Consider the following 27,446-nt stretch of genomic DNA (forward strand, 5'->3'; position numbering starts at 1 on the left):
AATACAACAGACTGTACAGGAGTAGGAATTTTATATATATTGGGTTGGCAACTACGTGATTGCGGATTTTGTCAACACCACCTATGGACGAAGTTGCCAACCCAATATATAAAATTCCCGTGAAAGTCAACGCGTTAAATGTGACATGGCTAATTTCAGTGTTGGAAGATGCGAGCTTCGAGACCGTCAGATCGGTAAAATGAATATTTTCGAAGAAATGAGACGGGTTATTATAGAAGACTGGCGACAGATACTAAAAAATCCTAAATAAATAACGACCACGTGCAAAATATTAACAATTCCAGTGACGAATTAATTCATACTCTGTAGACACCAATTTTAGAAATCTACTGTAAACCAATGACCTTCCTATATTTTCCCTCGAGGAGAGAAATCTTCGGAAAATTTCACGTCTCATAGACGAACTTAAATTTAACACCACTAAGTTCTCCATCGTAGACCAAACGCACAAACCGAGGAAAATTCTGAACGAGATAACCAGAGACCGGAAACGTAAAACGTTAAAGATCGCGAGTCGCATTTGAAATAGGCGATTGGCAGATCGTAATAATCGCAATCGGCATTAGGATTCGACAAGCTAATGGCTCTAGCGAGGAGATACGAGCTGCAATACAGTTTATTGGCACAAGGGCGAGCGGCACCGTTCATATCGAGTTTCTGCAACACCAGCCACGATATTTGTAGTCAAGTCAGCTGCGCCCCTCGAATAACTTCTGTCTCCATATGTTTCCTCCGTGACCACGAACGCTCATCGTGCACGATGACGAACGTACAATCATTTTAATAGCACCGTGTAGTTAGAGTGGGTAAAAAAAATTTGTTTGTGCACTTCTGTATTTATTATTGCAATTATGTAATTAATTGAATCCGACTATAATAAATTTTGTATCATTTGGTAATACTTTTTTATGATTAGGAAAATTTGATATCATTGAAATGAAACGCAGAACCCGATAAAATTAATATTATTAGTGAAATTAGTCAACTATGATATTAGATAAAAAGAAAGTCTCGTAATATTAAAATTGGTGGATTGAAAATTGAAAATCCCACTATAATAAATTTTGTATCATTTGGTAATACTTTTATATGATTAGGAAAATTTGATATCATTGAAATGAAACGCAGAACCCGATAAAATTAATATTATTAGTGAAGTTAGTCAACTATGGTATTAGATAAAAAGAAAGTCTCGTAATATTAAAATTGGTGGATTGAAAATTGAAAATCCCACTATAATAAATTTTGTATCATTTGGTAATACTTTTATATGATTAGGAAAATTTGATATCATTGAAATGAAACGCAGAACCCGATAAAATTAATATTATTAGTGAAGTTAGTCAACTATGGTATTAGATAAAAAGAAAGTCTCGTTATATTAAAATTGGCAGACTGAAAATTGAAAATCAACTTTTTAGTCTTGGCTTGTTCTAGAAACATTGCTCTGTCGATAAAAATATATTCAGCTGTATAATAAGGAATATTTTACAACTTATTCCAAGTAATAACTTGTTAGTTTTTTCAAAGTTTGATACACGACAAACAAGCATTTTGCTGAGCTTCTAACTCATAGTCATTTTGCAACTTTCTCCAAGTTGTAAGTTTCTAGTTTTTCTCCAATGTTGAGGCAACAGCTGATGAATTTTGTCCCTAATACAGACTCCGGTAGAATGTAAATTGTACCTAAACTTGTACTTAAACCTTGTAAATTCTAAATTGACTCTAGAGATTTTTCAAACAAAGGTTTTTTTCTTTCTTTCTCTTTTTTTTTTTTTTTTTTTTTTTTAATAGAAAACTTTGGTAGCCACAATTTTATAGACGAAATTCGAGTTTTGCATCGAGACATCTAATTTCACGAAATGCTACGTAAATGATAAAAACAGAAAGAATTATCAGAATTAAATTAATAATCACGAATCACGAAGACTTTAATAACCATGAAGAAAGGTAATTAATTAAATGCATCTCATCAGCAAATTCATATTATTCCTATCAAATTCACATGAAACAGGAAACTGCAAAATTGAAAACGAGCTTCGATAGGAAATATGATCCAACTTTCCAAATTAAATACCAATTCCACTTCAACTTCCACTTCATTGTATAATCAACCATTACACGATCATTTCCGAATTTCTTTGCTTTTGCCAGCACAATTGGCATTGATCCATAATCAAGTCATACTACGCAAGGTTAGGAACAGTCATGGCAACTTCCTGTCGAATAAACACCGAATCTATCGAGCTTGTCCTCGACTGAAAGTCCTTAATGTTGGCCAGCGTGCCGGCTAAGTGAACGGAAACCTAACGTGGCTCATTATCAACAGACGTATTATTAACCACTTGTCTGGCTGCAACGTTCCTCCGTACATTTGCATAATACGAAGACATGAAAAAAACACGAACGTTATGCACGTGATATCGCATCGACTCGCGAACTTGGCAACTAAGTGATTGCGGATTCTGTCATTAGGTGGCATTGACAAAACCCGCAATCACTTAGTTGCCAATCCAATAGAAAATAGAATCTTGGCAGGTTTAGAGGAAAAAACTTGTTTGGAGGTACAAGGCAAGAGTTAAAGGTGGCGCTTGATAGCGAGTACTAACTAATTTAATTTAGTAACTAATAGTAATATAAATAAATATAAAAAAGGTAATAACTAGTAATTACTGTGATGGAATTGGAATGGTTGGATTATTTTGGAAAAAATTGGAGAATATGAGTATGTGTGTGAACACTGTTAGTTTTAGCCAATTTATACTGTAATATTACACAATTTGGTTATGGATAGTGAATTGTAGATGTAATGGAAATGAAAAATAGTGGATTATTTTTGGAGAAAATGGGAATTACTTTAATAGAATTTTACACGAGTTATTTGAGTAGAATTGATGTGTGGTGCATGGTGCTCGTTTCAACTATATACTGTGGTATTACATAGTTTGGTTATGAATAATAAATTCTAAATGTGATGGAAAATGAGAAAAAGAAAGATTGTAATATAATTTATAGAAGCTTTAGGAACTGAAATAATTTATTTTTACAACTAGAATATTTAATTAACGATTCTAGCAATGTTCTTTCTACCACTTTTATGTGATACATTGACCTATGAGTTTAGATTGTCATCCTCAATTTGAAGGTATATTACTTTTTTCAGCTCTATAATCGTAAAATTTGATTGTCCTTGCATGATAATCTACTCTACTGGGCTACTTTGTCGAGTGGGAAATCCTCGTTTCATAGTTTCATTGTATTCACACATCCACCAAGATGGAATAATAAAATCTCTTTATATTGCTCCTGTAAAAAGGAATTTTTTAAAAATACTCTAATCTAAATGCAAAAAGATATTCTGGAAATATTCTAGATTTATGGGAAAAAATATCTGCTCATTTTTCACTGATTTAAATCTTGAAAAATCATCGCAGAAATATTCTAAACCAACGAGAAGAATTCTCAATGATTTATATTCTGAAGAATCATTTTGGAAATATCTTCTTCTTATTTCTCATTGATCCAAGTATCAAAGAATAACATAATAGAAATATTCCAAACCAACGAGGGAAATTCTCAATGATTTACATTCTGAAAAATAATTTTGGAGATATTTTCATCCCATCTCATTTTGCAAAGATTTTAAACGAACATGAGTCAACGACGATTTTCCAGACAGAATATTTTAGGAAATATTGCGGACGAAGTAAATAAGAAACTACTCAGGACACGTCAAGTAAGAGCATCCCGGTGGAACGACATAAAATTCCCAATGCAGCCAGGATTGATGATCCGGCAATATGTTCCGTTTCCCCATGAAACACGAAGCCACTGTGTCCCACGAGCTACATTTCCGGAGTAAGCGGTCACCAGGATGAAACCTGGCCAGCAATGGTGGAGGCGTCAGGTGCGACGAACCGTTTTCAATAAGTTGCTCTTGACGTGCACCAGCCATCGATCCTCCAGATCACCGCTTCAGCGAATAGGATTGCTCTGTTTTCGGATTTTTATGACGATCACGGAAGAATTTTAAACGAAATCCAGCAGTGATGTTGGATACCAAATCGATTCAAGATTTCTGTCAGATCTTCATTACGAATGCACTAAGGATCTATGAGAATTTTTTGAAAATTTTACATGCGACACTTCAAGTTTGGATTAGATTTTTCAGTAACCTTTCATGTTGAATTGTAGATGAATTTATGAGAATTTGCTTAGTATTTAAAAAATTAAAATTTGATAGTCAAATCGATTGGAAATTTCAAAAAATCTTTTCTAATAATTCTAGAGGTTTATAATTTGTGACTTATTAGGTTGGCAACTAGGTAATAGGGGATTTTGTCAATACCATCTAATGGCAAAACCCGCAATCAGTTGTCAACCCAATAGGTTAGGTTTGTCGACGGTCTCTTGTACCAAATTGATCGAAGATTTCTGTTTGATTTTTAAATTATTTATTGGTCCTAATCAATTAATAAACTTGTGAAAATCAAGTATTATGATAAAAAGTGAATACGACGTTCCCCGTTGTTATAATATTAATGGAATAAATCGAAAGCAGACACATAATTGTATTCGCAAATATTTCTCAGCCATCCCCATATTTATTTCTGAAACGATAGATACACTTTTATTGCGATCATCTTATCAAAGCTGTCAGAAATTCATGACTATCCATGTACGATTTATCGTCATAAACAAAGGTCGTAAATATAAAACGTTCTGCAAGAGAAGCCGATTGTACGTGGAAAGAGATAAACCATATTTCATATCGATAGTCGTTACGATATTTTGTGGATAGCCCTGCTGTAAAATTCAAAGGAAATTTAATACCAATTAAAACAAATGAGGAATTCACCATCAAATAATTCAACGAGTAATGAAATATTTTTTTTTTTATGCCAATTATCGATCGCTGTTAATACATACCAATGTATTGTCGAACGTAATTCGATACAGAAACATTGATCGAATATTATATCGTAGAATTTCTTCTGTTTCATATACATTCAACTTTAACAATCAAACGTAGCATCGTAACGAGAAACCTTGACAGGCAAAGTTGTTTTTCAATAAACAATAATATTATTTCATATTGCTCGTAAAATTCAACACGTGACTAAATGTACATCGTAACACAAAATACGAGTAGGTATAGACGATAAAATAGTATGTAGACATTGTGACATTCCTTGCAACATTTCATTAACAATGTTCACTAGACTGTCAACATGCTATTGTTGACCTCGTCATCGTTATTTAAATTAGAATGTACACATGAATTAGAATGTCCATATATTTATAACGTTTAAATCTTATCCTATTCACTATTACTGTTATTTTACTTTATTACTATGATAGGAAACAATTTATTAACAACGATTTATTACTTACGATCGTTTTACAAAACAAACTAATCAATTGCGTATTTTATATACTTTCAGGTTTCATTATCCTGGCACACTATTCATGTTCAATACCGAAAAAAACAAATGACTCACTGCCACATCATGTAACATCATCTTCCTCTACGTTTCAATCTATTGGGTTGGCAACTAAGTGATTGCGGACTTTGTCAATGCCACCTAATGACAAAATTCGTAACCACTTGGTTGCCAACCCAATACGTGGCTTGTCTACTACTCATACACCAAATAAGATAACATATGAAAGAATATATTAATATTGCTGGGATTAAAACGTATCGTTATAGCAAATCATAATTGTTTTTCTCACAAGCAAACAATTTACGGAAGATCAAGGATAAGGTGAGATTTCATGATAAGAGATACGTATAAGCGAAGCGAATGCGAAACAATATGTTCCGGTTTTTACGAGAATCTTCCATCCAGTATAAACAGCCAGCTAAATTTCGCGATGGCTAACTTCAACAAACAGTATCATATATTAGTTTGCGAGACACAAAACAAGATGAAGTGCAAGTACGATCCTGAAACAGGACGCGAGCAGAAACTGCTACACCACAAACTACGATCTTCCGAAAGACCTATCAACTACAGCTTAGGTTTGCATTTACTGTGAAGGATCCAGCGACAGTTGGCGAAATCGCAAATCCTTAGAAGAACACGCGGGAAACTAGGATTTAAGAAACGAATCACATGAAACATATTGGGTTGGCAACTAAGTGGTTGCGGATTTTGCCATTAGGTAGTATTGACAAATCCGCAATTACTTAGTTGCCAACCCAATAAGATTGCAATAACCACCAGTTTCTTTCTATCCTTTAATAATTATTTATACTAAATTATTGCTCAAAAGCTTCGTATCAGTACTCAATATTGTAATATTTTATAGATTAAGTAACTTAAAGATCGTTCAATTGTTTCTTCATTTGCATTTTAATTAAATTATCAAATATTTTGATAAATTTGAACACTACATTAATATTGGGTTGGCAACTAAGTGGTTGCGGATTTGTCAATACTACCTAATGGCAAAATCCGCAATCACTTAGTTGCCAACCCAATAATCCTCAGTACATTTTATGGCCCAAGAGTGGTACTACTTTTCAATGCTACTCGCATGCGTAAGTTTAATGCTTACAATTCTTTATATTTCTCACATTTTTCTCTGTCGTTCTCTTGCAAAGGAAAATCCTTTGAAAATAATAGGCGAGCGAAATATTTGAACAACGCTGTATATTCTTGGACTGTTAAAGGTCTGAGCAGATTGGAATGCAGTCGCTGGGTGCACACTGTATGTTGTCGGCAGACTGGTTGTAAGGAGAATAGTATTCCAATGTTAGGTAATGTGAAGTGACTGCAAACTGTATAGATCGATTGTTAAATTAAATTAAAATTTGTTGTTTATTTTTGAATTAATGTTAAATTAATTAATTTTGAATTATGATTGCTAGATTAATTAAAAGAGAATATATAAGACATTTGCGTGGATTAAGATACAATTGCTCTCCAATTTAAAAATAATAAAATAAAAATAATAAGAAATAATATTTTTGTGACCCACAACCAACCACATTTATCAAATTCAAATGCTCATATCGACGATCAAAAACTCGAAAATTTCATCCACATCGAGAACTATTATTTCTAATATCGCTTCCACTATCCAAAGTTGCTGAATGATATATTTACAAATCTAAATAAAACTGAACTAGTCTTGGTCTAGTTATTATTAGTTGGCAACTAAATGATTGCGGATTTTGTCGATACAAATTAATGATATAATCCGCAATCACTTAGTTGCCAGTCCAATAGATACCTTCAATTCAAGATATTTATATTCGTGAGAAATGTTTACAATTCCAGCGGAACATAAGATGGGTTTTAATTCAACCAGACGAAAATCCCTAAACAACAGATTTTTAAACTGAATAATTTGCCAAGTATACATTCGCGCTAAGAATAATGTGAAAATACTATCTTGCAAAGTTCATGTTCTAAACGAAAATCCCTAGACAACAAACTCACGGAAATTCTGAAACAAACCGAAACTCGACTCAAGCTTCCAACTTCCACTCTGTACACCAAAATTCAAACTCTCCTTCTTGCGATTAAAATCCTTCGCAATGCTACTCGCACCAAGAGTCACTTTAAAGTATCTTGCTGCATCGGCCACGCGGTGTAGGAAAATCCCTAAACGAGAAATTCCACGAATCTTTGGAAATAGTAAATGCAACGAATAGAACCACTATCCAAGCTGAGTGTCTCGCATCGCGTTCTTAAAGAAAGTGTAGGTTAGCACTTTTGATCCATGTTTTATTAGAAGTAGAATTCGAATTTAGTAAATATTTAAGGATGATCAAAATAAGATAAATGCCATCGACTAAACAATTTCTAATAACGCGAATAACCCAGATTATCTGAAAAAAGTGCGCAAACGCGATATGCATATTCCCCAGAAACGAAACGTTATGATTAGACTAGGGATATTCGTGCAAGTTCATAGTTTTTCGAACATGATTAAAAAAAAGAAAAAAAAATAGAATCTAGATAGAGGATTGTTTCACTTATTAATAGATTTTTAGGAAGTTTAAAAGTTGAAAATTGCACAGAGCACGGAAAATATGATAAAATATATAGAATGTCGAAAGTATAGCACTCTTTATAATACTCGGTAGATAAAACAATTTTCTATCGAGATTCTAATTTTTAATTTATTTACTCTGCAAGATAGAAATCTACGTAAAAATCTATTTGTTAAATGTTACTAACAGAAACTATACTTCCAATGTTTTATATATTTTTCTCTATTATATGCATTTTTCTATCTTCGAATTGTTCTACAAATGCATAAAAATCCGCAGTTTGATTATGAATATGGCGGGTATTGTAGGAAAAAAAAAAATATATCAAATTCGCGTGTCAACGTGTTAATAGGGAAACTACACCTCGAAAACGCGATTTTGCTTCGATTGTTCACCGTTTTACCGGTCACTGACGAACGCAACACACGGAACACGCGCAACATTCGCGTTCACGCGTCGATGACCAGGTGTGCCGTGGCTCGCGGAGCTTCTCTGACTGAGAAGTCTACGAAGTTCCCTTCCCTGGCCAACGTGAATCGCCAGCTTCTTGGCCCCTTCTTCCATGCCTTTCTACTACGCCTTCTCTCGCTCATTTTCCACCGTGCCTTTTCTTCGCGCTCTCTGACAGCTTGTATTTTAACTGTAGCGGTTCTCAAGGTCCGCACTCTTAGAAATCCGTGAATTGTAACGGGCCGAAGGTCTTGGTCAGCTACTTATTGGTTTCGAAAAGAATCCTACGCCGAGTGTACATATATATTTAACACGGATAGTGTTAAATATATATTGGACTTTTGGTGCTCCTTTGCTCAATGTTCTTACGATTAGAATTAATATTATAATAAAAATTCATACAATCGGCAAACTAATTAAATTACCATTTAAAATGACATATTTTGTAAGAATGAAATAAACCAATTATCAGTGTTACGTGAAAGAATCGTTTATATATCTTCAAATATGTAATTAAATACTATAGATATGGTAGCAGGGGTGAAAGTTGAATTTCACACGGGAAATTCATTTCTATATATTTAAAAATTAAATTTAGAAATAATATAATTATAATATTATCAAATTAAGAAATTTATTTTTTTCATATAATAACAAAAATATAAATTTTAATTTATATTTTAATAATTAAATTTGTAAATGATATAATTATAATATTATCATAAGAAATTTATTTTTTTCATATAATAATAAAAATAGAAATTTTAATTTATATTTTAATAATTAAATTTGTAAATAATATAATTATAATATTATCATAAGAAATTTATTTTTTTTATATAATAACAAAAATATAAATTTTAATTTATATTTTAATAATTAAATTTGTAACTAATATAATTATAATATTATCATAAGAAATTTAATTTTTTCATACAATAATAAAAATATTAGTTTTAATTTATATTTTAATAACAATCACTTAGTTGCCAACCAATACTTTGAGGATTAAGAATAAAATGGCTATGTATGCTACCTCTTCGCAACTCTAACGTTTCACCTGAAGCAGAGAATTGAAATATTATACAAAATTATGCTTACAGAACTATTTATAGAACAGAAGTATTTGAGTTAGAATTCTAAGTTAGAAATCTCTCTTAATAAGTGTATAATACAACTAAAGGAAAAGGATATTTCTTTTAATACGAATCGCTGAAAGAATAGTTTCAATAAAAGGTAGAACATTTTGCGAATATTTAAAACGATTAAAACAAATGTCCTCCATATATGCACGCTTGTTGCAAATTCAATCCGTTTACGTTTTTCGATTCTCGTTTCCTCGTAACCACATCAACGCGTTAAACCGCATTTGCCCGATTACCATACGTACCAATCTTAATTACGGTTAATAATTAATAACTGAAAACGCAAATACATTAATCATCAATAACGTGACTGCATATAATAACCAATGCCAACCGTTACTGCCATTGTTATTACTTCTGCATTATGGCAATTAACTTGTAAAGCAATTAGGTAATTATTCGTAAATTGCTTTCGTTTTGTCTTTTTCCTCCAAATTTTCCTTCTCACTCGACCGCGATATTTCGCAATAAATGTTACGCATTTCAGAATTTCTAGCCGTGTGTTTGAAACCAGTTAACACGGCTCATTTTGCCTGGTCTCACTGCTAACCTGTTCCATCCATTTAATATTTTGATTATACAAGCAGAAAGAAAATATTGTGAAATATATTTTTGGTGTTTTTTCCACAAAATACTGTCAACTAATAATAACAATAAATTTGTAGATTTGCAGAAACTGGATATTCTAGAATTCTATTGCAGAAACAATTTTTACAAATTCTTTGTGACTGAAAGGTTTCTACTGCTTTGGTCGTATGCCTACTTTATCCGGTATCTACGTAAACACGCTTCGAAAACACATAGAATTCTAAATAAGACTTTACAAGTTAGTTACTATATACATAGTTATATTATATTATATTGTTGGATCTTTACTACAATTAGTTTATTTACAATAAATAGATTAAACAGATGTTGGTAAAACAGGAAACGATGGTTGTTTAACGTGAACTTAAATAATTCCAATAACGTATTATAATTAAAAAACTAGATAGTTAATTTGCAACTCTCGTCACCACTGATGCAACGCTCTCTCTCTCTCGCGCGGGCCACATTCTCTCCATACACTAGCAACACTATCTCCCTGACTTCTCGATTCACATTCTCTGGCTGCTCAACTCACACTGACTGTTAATACGTCTTTGTCCCTTAGCAACCCCTTGTCTTTTGCTTAGCCCCACCACGCACGTGTTCTGCAACCGCTCGTGGCCAGGGTCACGTAGGCGTTTTCCGCGAAACTATTCGATCCAAGAACCGACGATACATTGCTGGGCCCGTCGGCACTTCGGCTTTCTCGCGACATTGTTTATATTTCGCCCGATATCTCTTAGGTCTTTCGTCCATGATACTACAATATTATATTATGTTATTCTGTCCGATCAATGGAAATTAATTCCGAGTAGCGCAGCTATCATATCCAACTCAATACGACAACAAAGCGTTAATATTATTATATAATTTCATAGATTAATTAATCGTTTTAAATTAATATTATAAGACATTTTCTACAAATGCCTATAGCAAAATGTTTGCCATATAATACAAATTAATTAATCGAATAATATTTCATGAATGTTTACCATCCGTCGATACACAATAATAATATATATCGCAATATTTTATGTATTTTCTACTACCTTTCCTTTATGCTAATTCTTGTCATTTTCTAACCATTATCGAGCACAATTAATAACAAACAGAGAGCGTGGGTCACTCTAACGACAAATTGTGAGTATGGGCGATAAATCACATGATATTGGTACGCCATAGAATGCGTTAACCTGGTTAAAGAACCAGAGAACGATCATAAATATGGAACGATATTCGACGTATTTACGTTCATTTGAGAGATAGTTTAGATACAACGACAACGAACGAGCGATTTCAGCGTGCAGGTTATTCACGCTGGTGTAGCTGCGGCCAGGCTAGCGGTAAGCTAAGAAATAACAGCGGTGGAGTTTACGGCCGATGCCGGATTCGTGGTAAATCTTTGATGACTTTGCGGCAAAACGCTGCCACGGCCAACCAATATTCCCGCTTCGTAATTCACGGCAGCGCGTAATATCCTGCATTATCGCGTTAATTAATCAGTCTTCAACGCGATACATAGAGCAGCCAACCATCTTTCGGTATAAAAGAAATCTTTACTTTGCAGATATAACGTACAATAAAACATCCTATAACACGGATGGATAAATCTTGCAATATTTAAAAGATTGCACAGTAGAGACTTAAGTGATTGCGTATTTTAAATAAGAAGGAAAATTCAACATTTTTGATTAAAAATATAACTTTATTCAATTAGGTATTGTCCGTTTTTGTCGATCAGGCAGTGTCATAATTCCATGTTCATAAAGCTGATTTTTGCCAGCAAAAAGCTGAATTAAATGTAATTTTACATCATCAGTGTCATTAAAAATTTTACCACTTAAGGAGTGCTGCATGGAACGAAATAAATGGTAATCTGAAGGCACAAGGTTAGGGCTATATGGTGGATGTGACAACACATCCTAACCTAGTTACAATAATTTTTGGCGAGTAACCAAAGATGTGTGGGGCTTTGCATTATCATGCTGAAAAACAACACTCTTACGATTTGCCAATTCTGGCCGCTTTTCTTGAACTGCATCGCTCAGTTTGGCGAGTCGTTGAACGTACACGTTTAAATTAATCGTTTGGTTTCTTGGTAAAAGTTCAAAGTACAGAATTTCTTTATGATCCCACCAAACTGACAGCATAATCTTTTTTTGGTGAATCTCAGCTTCTGGTGTCGTCTGGGCTGGTCCATCTTGCATCACCCACGATCTTTGCCGAGTAACGTCGTTATAAACTGTCCACTTTTCGTCGCCAGTAATCAGTCGTTTCAGAAATGGATCAATTTCGTTGCGTTTCAGAAGCGAATCGCAGATGCTAATGCGTTGCGTCAAATGAATTTCCTTAAGCTGATGAGGGAGCCATAAATCGAGTTTCTTAACATAACGAAACTGTTTTAATTTTTTTTTTAATGCATGTACGCGATACATTGAGCTTCTCCGCAATCTCACGCGTTGTGCTATGACGATCTGAATCCATAATGGCCTTGATATGGATCTCATCAACTTCAACTGGACGGCCAGGTCGTTGAGCATTTGTCAGTGAAAAATCAGCTGAACGAAATTTGGCAAACCAATTTTGACACTGCCTCTCTTTCAAGGCTTCATTCCCTTATACGGCACATGACTTCTTGTGTGCTTGCGATGTATTCTTACCTTTTCGGAAATAATACAATAAAATGTGTCTGAATTTCCATTTGTTGTTTTTGTTCTTCCATTTTTAAATTGGGATAAAAACGGAACTAAATAACTAATCGATACAATTTTTTATTAAGTTAAAGGTAGAAGTCCAAACAAGAAGAAAATAATATAGGTTAGGTACTTTGAACACGTTGACAAAACAAAAGAATGTGCTAAGCATAATGAATAGCATAATGCATAGCAAAAGCATACTTAAAAGTATAGACCATAGATCTTCTGTCTTTCCTTGACAAGTCTCCTAACATTTAAACGATTAGAAAGCAGGGAATGACTTTAATAAATAAATATAACTGTATCCTCGTTGATCGCAAGCAGTCTCTGCATAGATTTGAAAGAAAAAAATACTCAAGAAGTCGTGTTTCATTTTAAGAAAAGTTCGAAAATTGTTGAATAACTGGAAGACGGAAACTAGCTCTAGCCTGAATCACGAACAGCATATGAAATTTCAAAAGAAGATGAAAAAATACCAAGTCGTGTCCTTTCATGAAGCTTCCTAACATTCTTACGATCATCTGCCCACTAAATCACGCACGGTGCATTATATATAGGTTGCAATGCAAAATACAAAAGAGCTGGTGTCTCCTACCACGTAAATGTATTCAAATATTCCCAACGAATCTTCTGTGATTTACGTCAGGGTCCATAGATCCAGCAGATAGGTTATGTAGGCAAAATGGCGACGAAAATTATTTTCGAAGCTGTTCCATATACGAGCGAGTCAGTGATTTAGTCTTCTGATACGTCGATCGCGTCGACCTTCTTCTTGGTCGGTGTCGGATTCCCCTTAAAAATGGAAGCAACGAAAACGCATTTTCCACAGGGACAGTAGAGCGCGCACGTCTTGTCGAGGATGGCGCATCGGATACAGAGACACGGTTTCCCTTTATTTCTGCTCCGCGGTCATATGTCACGATAGAAATATCCCTCGTCGAGGAACACGGGCTGGATCTACGTGGCATACGTGCCGAGTATCGAGATCTCTTCCTTTGCTCGGCGACGCGGTCTGCGAGTCTCTCTTTTATTGCGACAGCTTAGGTTTCGTTTAAGAAGAAATATGGGCTGGCGTGAATGGCTGAAACGAAACGATGTTACGCGCACGTCCCTTCGGTAAATCGTACGTTTATATCCGATGGTGCGTTGCACAGTCACTGCTGAATATTTTAAATTCACGGTTAATTATATTAACACATTACGTACGGCGCTCTGCTGTGCAGAAGTATCTTGGCAAACAATAGGTTGCATATATGCACATTTTTAATTTGCATTTGGTATTATATTTTTTATTCAGTCTTCTTCTTTGTCTAATCGCATCGCTTAATTCAAGAATGTTGCTGCTATCGCTGAATTCATTTTCGTCGCAAGAATTGTTGCAAAACAACAATTCACTTTGATTTTCATTTTCTTTGCATCTATGTGTCATTTTGCTACTTTTATAGAATTAGAGCCCGTTTTATAAAATAATTTTTGTTATAAATTTTCAGTAACAGATCGAAAATGTAAATGATTTTTGAAAAGCTGTTTCCTTACAAATTAAAACAAGAATTTTGAAATAACAAAATGTATAACAATAAAATATTATAATGTACGATAAATGATCGGCACAGATCTACCGATGTACTGGCTATACTGACTCATTGTTTTTACATGCTTGGAATACCAACATTCAGTTATTTTGCTAATTATTAGTCAGAAGAATGCGCAAGGCTTCATTACCCTGCTAACGTAATAAAAACATTTGCCTCTGGTTACTTAAGTCATCGATTCAGTCGAAAAAACATGAAAACCAGATATCTCGTGACCCGGCCACAACGTTCGGCTTGCTAAAAACGAGATATTTCGTGACCCGTACGCAATGTGTTATTATGTATTGAGATATGTGTAATTTTAGTAATCACACACATGTATGAGTACGAGTGTGTGGCAGTATGTGCGTGCGCAGCGTCTCGTAAACAAATGAATGCAACTGTTCCGTTGGTGTGTGGTAAAGAAGATGGCGAGACAATGAGAATGCTAAGACGCGTGCAAATATGTATCTACAAATATCTTGTCAATCACAAATTAAATAAATTTGAAACTATTTTGCCATCAATTCAAAGTGTAATGTAAATATTGCTATACATTTATTTCGGTGATTAAGATCCACAATTCTCAACAGTTATAAATCTCAAAAAGAAATATTTGAAAAGTTGGAGCAAAATTGATTCCTTCTGTCGCTGTGTCTATTGGTTTGGCAACTAAGTGATTGCGGATTTTGTCATTAGGTGGTATTGACAAAATTCGCAATCTCTTAGTTGCCAACTCAATAGAAGATGGCGAGACAATGAGAATGCTGAGACGCGTGCAAATACGTATCTACAAATATCTTGTCAATCTCATATTAAACAAATTTGAAACTATTTTGACATCAATTCAAAGTGTAATGTAAATGTTGCTATACATTTATTTCGGTGATTAATATCCACAATTCTCAACAGTTATAAATCTTAAAAAGAAATATTTGAAAAGTTGGGGCAAAGTTGGTTCCTTCTGTCGCTGTGTCTATTGGTTTGGCAACTAAGTGATTGCGGATTTTGTCATTAGGTGGTATTGACAAAATTCGCAATCTCTTAGTTGCCAACTCAATAGAAGATGGCGAGACAATGAGAATGCTGAGACGCGTGCAAATATGTATCTACAAATATCTTGTCAATCTCATATTAAACAAATTTGAAACTATTTTGACATCAATTCAAAGTGTAATGTAAATGTTGCTATACATTTATTTCGGTGATTAATATCCACAATTCTCAACAATATGTAATATGTTTGTCCAAGTATGCTGTATACAGAGTGATTGCCCAACTCTTTGAGTGCTATGAACTCATATATGTGTTCTCACATAATCACTCAATTTAGGCTAAAAGTGGCGCTAAAGTGGCGTGATAAAAAAGACGTATGGATGTTATCCACCTAAGATTCTGATGATTTCGTTGAAACAAAAAAAATTAATTGTCAAACTGGCGGATCAAAGCGAAAACCAAAGTGTGTAGCAGACTACAATGCCTTGATGGGCGCAGTTGATAAAATCGATATGATTTTGAGTTCACTTCGCCGCGTTCGAAAAAGCACAAAATGGTATAAAAAATATTTTTTCCACCCCTTAAACCTCGCTATATATAATGCATATATTCTTGAAAAAAGTGCCAATAATAAAATTGGAACATTTGCAAATTTTCATCTGCTTCTCATAAAGGATATTTTGCAAAAATACCCACCATGCAAAGTAGAGGCTAAAGGAGGAAAAGTTGATTCGGATGATTTTCCATTTTGGTTAACGGAGAAGCTTGTCCCTACATCTTGCGTAACTAAAGAAAATAATAAACTAATAAATAAAATAAATAATAAATAATAAATAATAAATAATAAATAAAAAATAATAAATAAAAGATATAATTTCAAACTTCGATATTGTTCATGTTATTATTGCTTAATGAAATAAATGGTTATTAAGGTTTTTCAGGTCACTACATAATTTATTTTAGCTACAATCAATATATTTTGCAATGAAAATTCAGTCTGCCCAACTTGCGCTCTTTCATAAAAAATACACAGCCCACGGTGAGCTTCTCAGCAAAGAGTGGGCCGTCCATGGCCCACGCTTAACGTCGGACAACGCAGCGCTCGAAAGGCTAAAAATTTGGATTAGTACGTGGCTCTGTTTCACTTTCAATTATGTTATTAATGTTATAATTTATTAATATTAATTATGTTATTAAATACTTTTTGCAAAATCTTTTAGAATGTCGTATTTTACAGGCTACAGTATATATTGTATTTTTTCTTTGTTTTGTTCAAGCAGTTTTAATCTTCATGAAGATTATTTTGCGTTACATTGCACAATGTATCACAGGATAGATTACAAATCGCAAATACATTCGTTATTCTGATATCTATTGGTATTTTATATATCAATGATCTTTTTTACGCTAAAGCTATCCGAACAAATGAATAAACAACAAAAGTTCATTGATTCTTTCACCCCTTTCGCAATTTATTATTTTCACGTAAAACTGGTCGAAAGATTTATACAACCCGGCGATACATTCGTTCTATTCTGACATTTACGGATATTTCATGTACTAATAATGTTTTGTACGCCAAAGGTAGACGAACAAATGAATAAAAAAAAAAAAGAAAAAATCAATCAGTCGTCGGCCTTTCATCTCTCTGGTCGTTTATTCACAAATGAAACTCGATGAAAAATTCAAACTATCCATCGATACTCATACATTCGCTACTCTGAGAACATACACTCTGCTTCTCTAATAAATCATCTGCATTTTCAAAACTACCTCGTCAAACACGCATCTCCACCTATCAGCCAAAATTTCCATATATACTCGTCGATCCATAATTCCCCAGACTATTCCATATTCGTCGCTTCGAGGCGTAGAAATAGAACGAGCCAGGGAACAAGCAGAAACGCTTCATCGAGGAGATTGAATTTTTATGTCGCTTCATGGATATCTGTCGCCACGTTTCTCCGCTAAAACTGCACCATTTTTTCCTCGTTGGCCGACGATGTTCGTCGATTATCTGCTAATGCACTCTACGATAGACTCAACGACCAGAAACTGGCATCCGTATCATCGACGTTTCATCCAAGTTTTCGACTAAACGCGTATCTTCTATGAAATCGTCCGACTGATTTTTTATTCACTAGCTTCGTCGCCCAAGTACTTTAGATGCGGCTGGCGGACCGTTGAGGAAAAATAGCGGAAACTTTTCCATTTTAGATGGGCCGCCGATAAAGGAAAGAGAGCTACGTTTGTATAATGGGACGTGTCTAGCCAACGATGGCTCGAGGACGAGACGCGTCTCCCTTCTCTGGATACCATCTTTGTCGTTCAAAATTATTCCAATAATCTTTTCCATTCTGGTCTTTTTTTTTTCTTCAGGTTTTTAAATTTACATATATACATATTGGAGACATATTTTTGATTGACACAGTCCATCGAAAAAGGATAAAGAGCTATGAAATTACATGAAATTTTCAGAAGTGAAACGTTCATATCGAAATTCTAAATAACACGTTCTTTCGTACATGTCGATCCTACAGCGTCATTTTACCTAAATTCAACTTTCTAATCATATACACTAGATACTTAGTGATTATACACAAATATTACCAACTTTAGAAGACAAAAGGAGCTGCGATAAAGAAACAGATGATGGAAAAATATTGGGTTGGCAACTAACCTTAAAACTTCCATCTTTCTATTGACATCTGCTTGTCGAAGCAAATTACTTTAATGTACATTATTCGCGATTATTGGTACGTTTTCAAAGAGGATTTGTTTATTTGTTCGAAGCACAGAGGTGACTGTCTTCGTATATACAATATACAGACTGAAAAATAACGTTTTAAGAAACTGCTGAAAACAATCCACGAGAGACAACAAGAGAAATGGGCTTTCAAATGAAGCTAACCTATTATACCATTCCTTTCCTTCAAATTGCAAACGTAAAGGAAATGGACAAATGGATTTCTTCCGAGTTACTGGTGCTACGAAGGCTTGGGCGAATGAAGACAGCTGCCTCTGTGTTTTTAAAGAAATAAGCAAAACCCCTTTTGAAAACAGGCCAGCGTTATTCAACTCGACGAGCAGTGGATCTCGTCAGAAGACGCTGTGGTGCTACTTGTTCGTCGTTTCGACAACTACTTGAAATTTCAACTCTAAAATACTCAACAGCAATTATTATTTAGAAAATTTGATCGAAAAATCGTCAAAAATTTCCACGGTTCCCGTGGAAAATCTCAGGAAACGTTCCGCTCGAGCGATCAGTTAGAGCAACACCCTCTTTCCGCTAATCTCACGATGGACAGCCTTACGTGAAACGGTGCTATTGTTTCGACCAGGAAACGTCATCTATCGGCACGCCTTCGACTTCTGTTTCGTATCGCGTCCGATGTTTATTGTCCGCTCGAACGATTACCGCGTCCTCCGGTCGCACCCTCGTAAACAATTGCTCAGGCAGACCCAGTCGTTGAACATGGCCGCTAGCTGAACGTGGGACGCTTTACGCGAAAACACATATACAGCCAGAGAGAATATAACTGGTCGCGACAGAGCTATCGTTGCAGAGAAATCGGTACGAATATTCAGCTGAGGGGAGCTCGTAAATATACCAAGTGGCTGACGAAAGTATTCAAACGCTTACATGTGCAAACTTGAATGGCTGAAATAATGTGCATTAAGTAATTTGCTTAGACAAGCAGATGTCAGTAGGATGATGGAAGTTTTGAGGTTATGTCAGTAAAATTTGAAAAGGATTCAACAACGTAGGTAGAAGTTGATACATTTATTAGAAACACGCATTGTAAGTAACTCACAGAAGTATTTGAACGCTATATATTATTAAATTATTTAATATTAATATTTTGTTGGATCATTTTTAGCAGCGATAGTGTGTCTCAATCGACGTTCCATACTGTAAATCAATGATTTTGTAAAACTACACTCAACGGAGTTCTATATTTCTATAATTTTACCTTTCAATACTTGCTTTGCGATTATCTGAAATTTATTGAATCTTTTTCCGATTTCAGCCCACAAATTTTCAATCGGATTTATGTCTGGACTTTGCGGTGGAGTAATTAGCATGTGTGATATGTTATATATGATCCGTTCTTTCACAATTCTAGCAGTATGCTTAGGATCATAATCTTGTTGGAAGTGGAAATCTTCCAATAATCTTAATTCACAGGCACTTTCTTTAAGGTTATTTTTTAAAATATTTAAATACCTATATTTATCAAGCATTCCATCAATAAATATCAACTTTCCGGTGCCATTGGCAACCATGCACCCCCACACCATGTCCGATCCACCTTCCTGTTTCACTGTTTGAAGTAAATGTCGAATTTCCAACTCCGTATTTGGTTTTCTCAGCAGATAATTTTGACCATCTGAGCCAAAAATGTTAAACTTTGACTCGTCCGAAAAGATGACTTTGTCCCAAAAAGAATTATATTTATTAATATAGGTTTTTGCTAAAGTCAATCTTTTTTATGATTTACCGTATTAATATATGGCTTGTTTCGCGGTACTCTGCTATGAAAATCATTGTTTCGTAAGATTCGTCGACATAATTCCGGGTGAACTTCTTTACGAAACATATCAGCTGCCATACTTGCGAATCGAGGAGCGGATGTAGTAGGATTTTTTTTTAAGTGTTTCCTTATTCTTTCACTTTTTTATGATATGATGTAATGTGCTTACTTCTGTTCACAATTCCGGCAATCTCGTTATACGATATGCCGCCCTCATGTAATCGGATATTATTTCTCTTTCACACTTTTTTGTTTCACACTTTTTGGTATTCATCTTAAATACTGTGGCGGAGGCTGCGAGGAAATCGGATTTATGTAATAACGACGAATAAGATTGCTGTTGCAACCGTCAAGTGCATTTAGAATAAGTTGAATAGATAATAGTATAAAAGCTTATAAATACCGTCGATAGACGTTCGTACAAACGTAGTCACGAAGATAGAATACAAAATACTCGCGGATAACTCGAAGACTCTATTCCGTTAATTTGCAAATAATGATACTCGTAATATCTCGGTAATAGCTCGATGGTAATAACTGCCCGCTCGCGATCGTGTCCGTTTATTTATACTAGTCGGGGGGGAGTCGGAAGATTCAAATTTGCCTTAGAACGACGGTTGCCCTGAACGGCAACATTGTTTTTGCCTGGAGATAATCTAACGCTATTTTCGTGGGTCGAGGCGGTGTCCGTGTTCCGAGGCACAACACAACACGAGTCGTTCTCGCTTCGCCTCGTCTTATGACTCATGTGTCGCTACAATACTACTGTGCACACTTTTACGTTACTGTTACTGAAACGATATCCTAACATCAAGTGAACGTACCAATATTTTCATTTAGCAATGGTATGTACATTTGCTGCAAAGGAAAATGAAAAACTATCAACAGTGTTACAGCGTTCGAATACTTTTGTGAGACATTTGTCATGAATGTTTCTAATAAATGTATCATAACTCCTGTCTATATTATTGAATCGTTTTCAAATTTTACCGATGTAATCTTGACACTTTTTGGTCACTATGGATACCAAATTGTTTTAACAAATTAGTTTAGTACACCTCGTTTCATTAATTGAAATTTGTAAGTGTAAGTGTTCGAATACTTCGAGTACGGAAGCATTTCTAGTTCCCTTCGTGTGATATTTTCACGTTTAATCATTAATTATATATGTAATAATAATAATTTAATTATATATATTTCATATTTAATTTAGTTACTAAAATAAATTAAATAAATTACTTAAATAATTGACCAGAAAATACCCCACTAAAGAAATAAAATAGACAAACTCGAAGATGGTATCCCGCTGGGGGTGGCCATCCACCTTTTATTTATTTAGCAATAAAGCTAGAAAATTTTCCCGAATGTCCAGCTGGACAAATTCTAAAGTACAAATTAAACAATAAAAAGAAATAATCGACCAAATATTTGATTACTCTAAGTGTCTTAAACGTCTTCTATAAATCAACAATTTAAAAATGCCTACTTAGAATTGCGTGAAAAGATGAGAAAATTCTTTAATCAAGAATCAATCCAATTATTAAATTTTGCATAAACAAGAAGATTATCAAACTATTTCAAATCTTCTCACCACTACTTTAACGCTTGATGATAATGAAACGCGTTAAAGCAATAAACGCCCTCTTAAAACGTCCGTAAGGTAACTCGATTTATCGCTTATTTGCGCGCGAATATTTAAAGGGCTGAGTTTTAATTACCTTGGACGAAAGTGGTCGAAACATTTTTTTCTCTTTCAGGAATTTTTTGCTTATGACAAATGCACTCATTTGTCTACCGAAATACCATATTACATTTAAAATACCGTTTTCACGGTGTTTTACTTCTGAAACCTTGTTATTGGACGTGTTAAAACATAACACGCGTTCACAGGAAAAATTGGTGTGCCGTTGAAGGTATGAATATCGCGAGCCCCATCACAGCTTGTCATTTTCAAGTAGAAGTAGTTTCACGCGATCGTGAGACGAAAGTAATATTCGTGCTTATTTACGGCCGAACGTACGAGAGTCAGATATGCCGAACAAATTGCTATATTGATATTCCGGTATAGCAATCACGCGCGCGTTCACCAGATTCAAGTGAACGAGAACACGACACAGCTGATTGCTGACTTCTTCCCGCGCTTTCTTGCTAAGCTGTTCACCTTGTAAAAACAGAATTAAATGTATTCGCGCTAGTATCTTGATTTGAAGTAGTATGTTGATATAAAACAATTTGAGGTGGAGATAGGATAGATCGTGATATTGTGCTGCTGTATAAGGATTTTTGTCTTCATCCAGGTTGCCTTCTTCTCATTTAGGAATCGTGGAAAAAAAACCGAATTACGAGTGCCGGGGATTTGAACCTGGTCTAAAACGTTCGCAACCAACGGCGCTAACCACTGCTCTACCATCGTCCGGTCGATGATAGGGTCTTTGTGTAGCAAGACACGGAACAGAAACCGTTGGAAAGTTTTGCTGTCGAGTGCCGCTACAAATTCATTATTAAATAAATAAAATTATGATTATCCGTTTGAATCGCTGGGGTGTTTGAAAGAACAGGGTCAAAAAATGCCAAATCATATTTGTTATTTTTATGAAATACATTTATATTATTATATATGCATATTGTTAGTTTATAAATATTTCAAGTTTTCTTCAATAAAAATTACTGATAAGATAACAATGAAATAGAAAATACAGTCGTTCGTATCGTTCAAATGTACTGGCACTTTTTCACAGAAAATGTAAACAGCGCGATCGCGCTGCTTGCGACTCAAACGGCTATAATTCGATAATAATTCGATCAGAATCCCTCGATCAGTGTCCCTTTGACGCGATCTCGTGCGCCAGACGTGGCCACGGAAACGGCTCCCCAAGAAAATGCAAACAGAATACATAATATTGGGTTAGGTTGGGGTTAGGTTAGTTGCTAACCTATAATAAATAATATTAGGTTGTCCGAAAAGTTTCTTTCGTTTTATGAGGAAATAATAGAAGCACAACGTTCTTTGTTTTATATATATTTTGTCGAATTACGTACGATCGATTTTGTTTTGTTGAGATAAACACCGTGACACTTCACAGACTTGGTTTCACGTTCGTATGAAGGTGCACTGTTGTAAAGAACACGTTTGCGAAAGAAAGACACTTAATAAATAACCTAATAATAACTTATTACAATGAAGAAGGCATATACGTATTTCTGTGTCAGTAAAAATGAGCGTTAATTCTGTGAAAAATAGCTGTGCATATCCGACAATTTTCAAGAGCAAAAAAGTCCGGAACCTATCACTCTGACAGCTGAAAATTAATGCAATTCGATCAAGCAGTTTCACCGAAAAAACATCTTCAATCCTGACTTCTTCAACGCCTATAAATCTTCCAAAGCAGCTCATTAAATGTTGGAAAAAATCGGTAATTAAAAACAGGTTGGAGGAAACGCTTGAAAAAGAGGAAATCTGCTAAAGAAGTTGATTGCGAGGCTGGGGAATCGATGGGGTGACGAGACTTGGACTAATTCACGGGGCAGCGTTTTTGATTTCAGTCGGTGAGAAGCCGAAACGAGGAATAAATTACGCCGCGTTTCCAACCATGTCTTTCCTCGTCAAATTGCCACGATCATTTTGGATTACGGCGATTAATCGGCGTTCGCGGGCTTGCGGTTTGATGCACCAGTCGCAGACCGAGCGAGTCGTCGCTGCTTGAAAACGCCACCTAACGCCCACGATTAATCACAACTAGTCTAGCGAACCAACTAATTGCTCGCTGTTCCATCTCTCTTTTTTTCTTTGTTTCTGTCGTTCTCTCGTCTCTTTCTGTTCCTTTGCGTTCGATCGTTAGGTACACACAGAGAAAGAGGGCGAAAAAAATTAGTCGAATTCGCTGGACGTGACTGCACCGCATCGATAAGGCTGCTATTGAAACCGTGTTCATTACTTTTCCTGATAACTCGATCGTCTACCGCTACTCGTTTCTCCATTCTTGTTTCTCGCTATGAACATATTGCATCATGAACAGAGCGTTTCATCATCGGATAAGGATTTTCTCGTCGATGATATACGAGCTACGTTCAACTATAGACGTCGTTTAATTGGTCGAAGAATCCAACTGTCGAATGTCGATACCGAATTTTTTTGAAACAAACTTGGATGATAGTTAAGATTCAGTATTACTGATAAGGAAATATGTTTTTTAATTATACAGAATCAAAGACAATTAAGTCGATGATTGATAGCGGTGACATGCGTTCAACTTTACATTTACATTGTGTTGTAGTTATTTTTTATGAAATGAAACTCCATGTACCGTGTACTATGTACCGTGTACCATGTACCATGTACCATATACCATGTACCATGTACTATATACTATGTGCCATGTACCGTGTACCATGTACCATGTACTATATACTATGCGCCGTGTACCATGTACCAGGTACCATGTAGCATGTAGCATGTAGCATGTACCATGTACCATGTACCATGTACCATGTACTATATACTATGTGCCATGTACCGTGTACCATGTACCATGTACCATGTACTATGTGCCGTGTACCATGTACCATGTACTATATAGTATGTGCCATGTACCGTGTACCATGTATCATGTACCATGTACCGTGTACCATGTACCATGTACCATGTACCGTGTACCATGTACCATGTACCATGTACCGTGTACTATATACCATATACCATGTACCATGTACTATATACCATGTGCCATGTACCGTGTACCATGTACCGTGTACCATGTACCATGTATCATATACCATATACCATGTACCACGTACTATATACTATGTGCCATGTACCGTGTACCATGTACCATGTACTATATACTATGTGCCGTGTACCATGTACCATGTACCATGTACCATGTACAATATTATATGGTTTAGCAACTAAGTGATCGCGGACTTCGTCATTAGGTGGTATTGTCAAAATCCGCAATTACTTAATTGCCGATATATAATACGATTACACGTGAACACACCGATGGCTCGTGCCACCTAAAATGGAAATTACGAAAATATATGTGGGTATTCAGCGGTCTTAATGATGTCGTATCAGGTGTTGGCAAATGTACACTCGAAAGATTTCCACGTAAATTCCAGCTGTTTCTATAATTCAATATCAACAAGAGATTAAAGCTGCTGCTACGTGTATGGAGTAATGAAAGCGAAGAGCAATAACTACGCGTTTCGTGGCACAAATTTCCACGTAACTAACTTGGGGGGGGGGGGGGCGATGCTTCAACTCATTAACATAGTATTACGTCGCAAATTATAAACCGAGAGGCTTTCTCATCACGCGAACACAGGACATTCTGCATATTTAACAGCGTTAGTTCGATCTTGCTTTAATTAGCAATTAACAATTTCGTTAAGCACAGCTGCACGTTTAATCGTAACAGGGCAGCAACATCATTGCGTGTCCCTTAATTGTCGCCATTCATCCTTCGAATGGCGAATTGCCAAGTGACGCTGTTCCGGTAACAACATCTCGCTTGCGGATCTTTCGATCCTTGTTGATGGTCAACCTTATTTTCACAATTACGTTCGTGCAACAACGAGAGAAGTCCAACAAAATCGTAGGGTTGTACGATAGGAACTTTCGCGAAACGATCGAGCAGATTCGATGGAATCATCGTGTCGAGGAAATATTTGACGTTGCCTACTAATTAAAAGCCTGCTAATTGGAAACTTCGATCAAATATTTATTTGTGGTCATTGTCGTCGTGGAACGGAGGCGTCTAATATTTGGTTGGCAACTAAGTGATTGCGGATTTTGTCAATACCACCTAACGACAAAATCCGCAATCACTTAGTTGCCTACACAATAGAAACATTTATTCTTCTCAGTTGAATTCGTCTGAATTCGTTTTTTAAACAAATACGTTTTAAATACAACTCTATAGGAATTCTACGGTCGAGTTCATTTCGTTTTAACGAACGACTAATCTCAAGAGGATTCGATTATGTCTTCGTTAGCCATTAAACTATACATTGTGCTCATTTTAACCAACCAGCTGCTTGCTACTCCCTTGCATCGATAAAATAGAAATTTTCTACTGGACAAAAGGCAACAGTAATATTAACAATGATGTCTAACAATAGCCGCTACTTGCCGTATTTTCTTCGTTTCCTTGTTTTTAACGTACGAACGATTCACATCGAGCTTCCTCTTAATCGCTTGTTTTGTATTCGTTTGCACGAGTATACACATCCCACACGTTAACACTTTACCGACCGATAGCCTATTAATCGGCTTTTTGTCGCCGATAATTTTTCTCATTATTTGAGCAGTAATTTATTATTTACTACTGAGGTACCTTGTTCAGTTGCGTCAGTTGCCTTGCTTTGTAAGCTCCCACAGTTTTATACCAATTTGAAAAACATACCGTTCGCGATGAACGAAAAAAAATGGTATTGGAGAGTCTAAACCGAAACAGAGTTGCCGGTCGGACGTGAGTATGCTGTTGAACCGCTAGCGGTCAGTAAAGTGTTAATTATTGGGTTGGTAACTAAGTGATTGCGGACTTTGTCACCAGGTGGTATTGAAAAAGTCCGCAACCACTTAGTTGCCAACCCAATACACCGCTCATCGTCACGCAATAAGATTTTGTTTGGCAACGTGATACTTTTCGCCATATGACAAATAGTGACAAAATCCTTAGGTGGTATTAACAAAACCTGCAATCACTCAGTTGCCAACCCAATAACTATAATTCTCTTTACGTATAATTCTAACCATGCAAATGCACGCTTCGAATAGCTGGTAATATGCAGAAACAAAAGCTTCAAGTTCCATTTTGATAAGAAACAAATTACTTTTATAAATTTAGTTATGCCAAGGAGATAAGAAAATAATAGAAAATTTTGAGGTAAATTTAAAAAACAATGTTTCCAATATCATCATTTTTCTATAGCTTTTTAATTCACTGAGTTGTTCAATGACACTTCCGAACTTCCGAGCTTCGCATGTAACTTTAAAATTGTTGAAAGAGAAAGTTTGAAACGTATAAATTTCTTTCTCTCTCTCTCTCTCTCTCTTTAGAGTTGTTAGAATTTCAACGCGAAATATTTGCTTGCTGCTTTCAAGTTCTCCATCGTATCCAAACTTATAATTTCTATAATATCTGACATTAATCAAAACGAAATACAAATCTGATGACACTAAGTCTATGAAAATAAGACGAACGGCGTAATAATTTCCATAAAAATATTATGTTAACAATTATCGTCACGATAAGCAAATAATTTCCTTCATATTACCCATTTATAGTTTTCATAATGTAATTATAAATTTCATTAATTATGGCCTACTTTTGCCGTGCAAAAATTTTCAAACAACTTGACAAATACTCACCAAATTACAGGTCAATTAAATCGGTATCGTAACGTACTCACCTGGAACAAAAGAGAAAGACAAA

General features: G+C 35.3%; 1 protein-coding gene across 5 annotated transcripts in view; it reads right to left on the reverse strand.

The window, feature by feature from the left end:
* Btk29a (tyrosine-protein kinase Btk29A) overlaps positions 1-27,446 on the reverse strand; it is a 351,109-nt gene that overhangs the window by 192,853 nt on the left and 130,810 nt on the right. For 3 of the 5 annotated variants that reach the window (XM_072021490.1, XM_072021489.1, XM_072021488.1), the window contains exon 1: positions 8,393-8,749. The exons of the other annotated variants lie outside the window; for them this stretch is intronic. The gene's annotated coding sequence lies outside the window, so the exon portion shown is untranslated. Of the gene's footprint in view, positions 1-8,392; positions 8,750-27,446 lie in introns of those variants that run through there. 5 annotated transcript variants of the gene reach the window in all.

This window comes from Bombus fervidus, chromosome 19 (genome assembly GCF_041682495.2).
Source record: "Bombus fervidus isolate BK054 chromosome 19, iyBomFerv1, whole genome shotgun sequence".
Classification (NCBI taxonomy): Eukaryota; Metazoa; Arthropoda; class Insecta; order Hymenoptera; family Apidae; genus Bombus; species Bombus fervidus.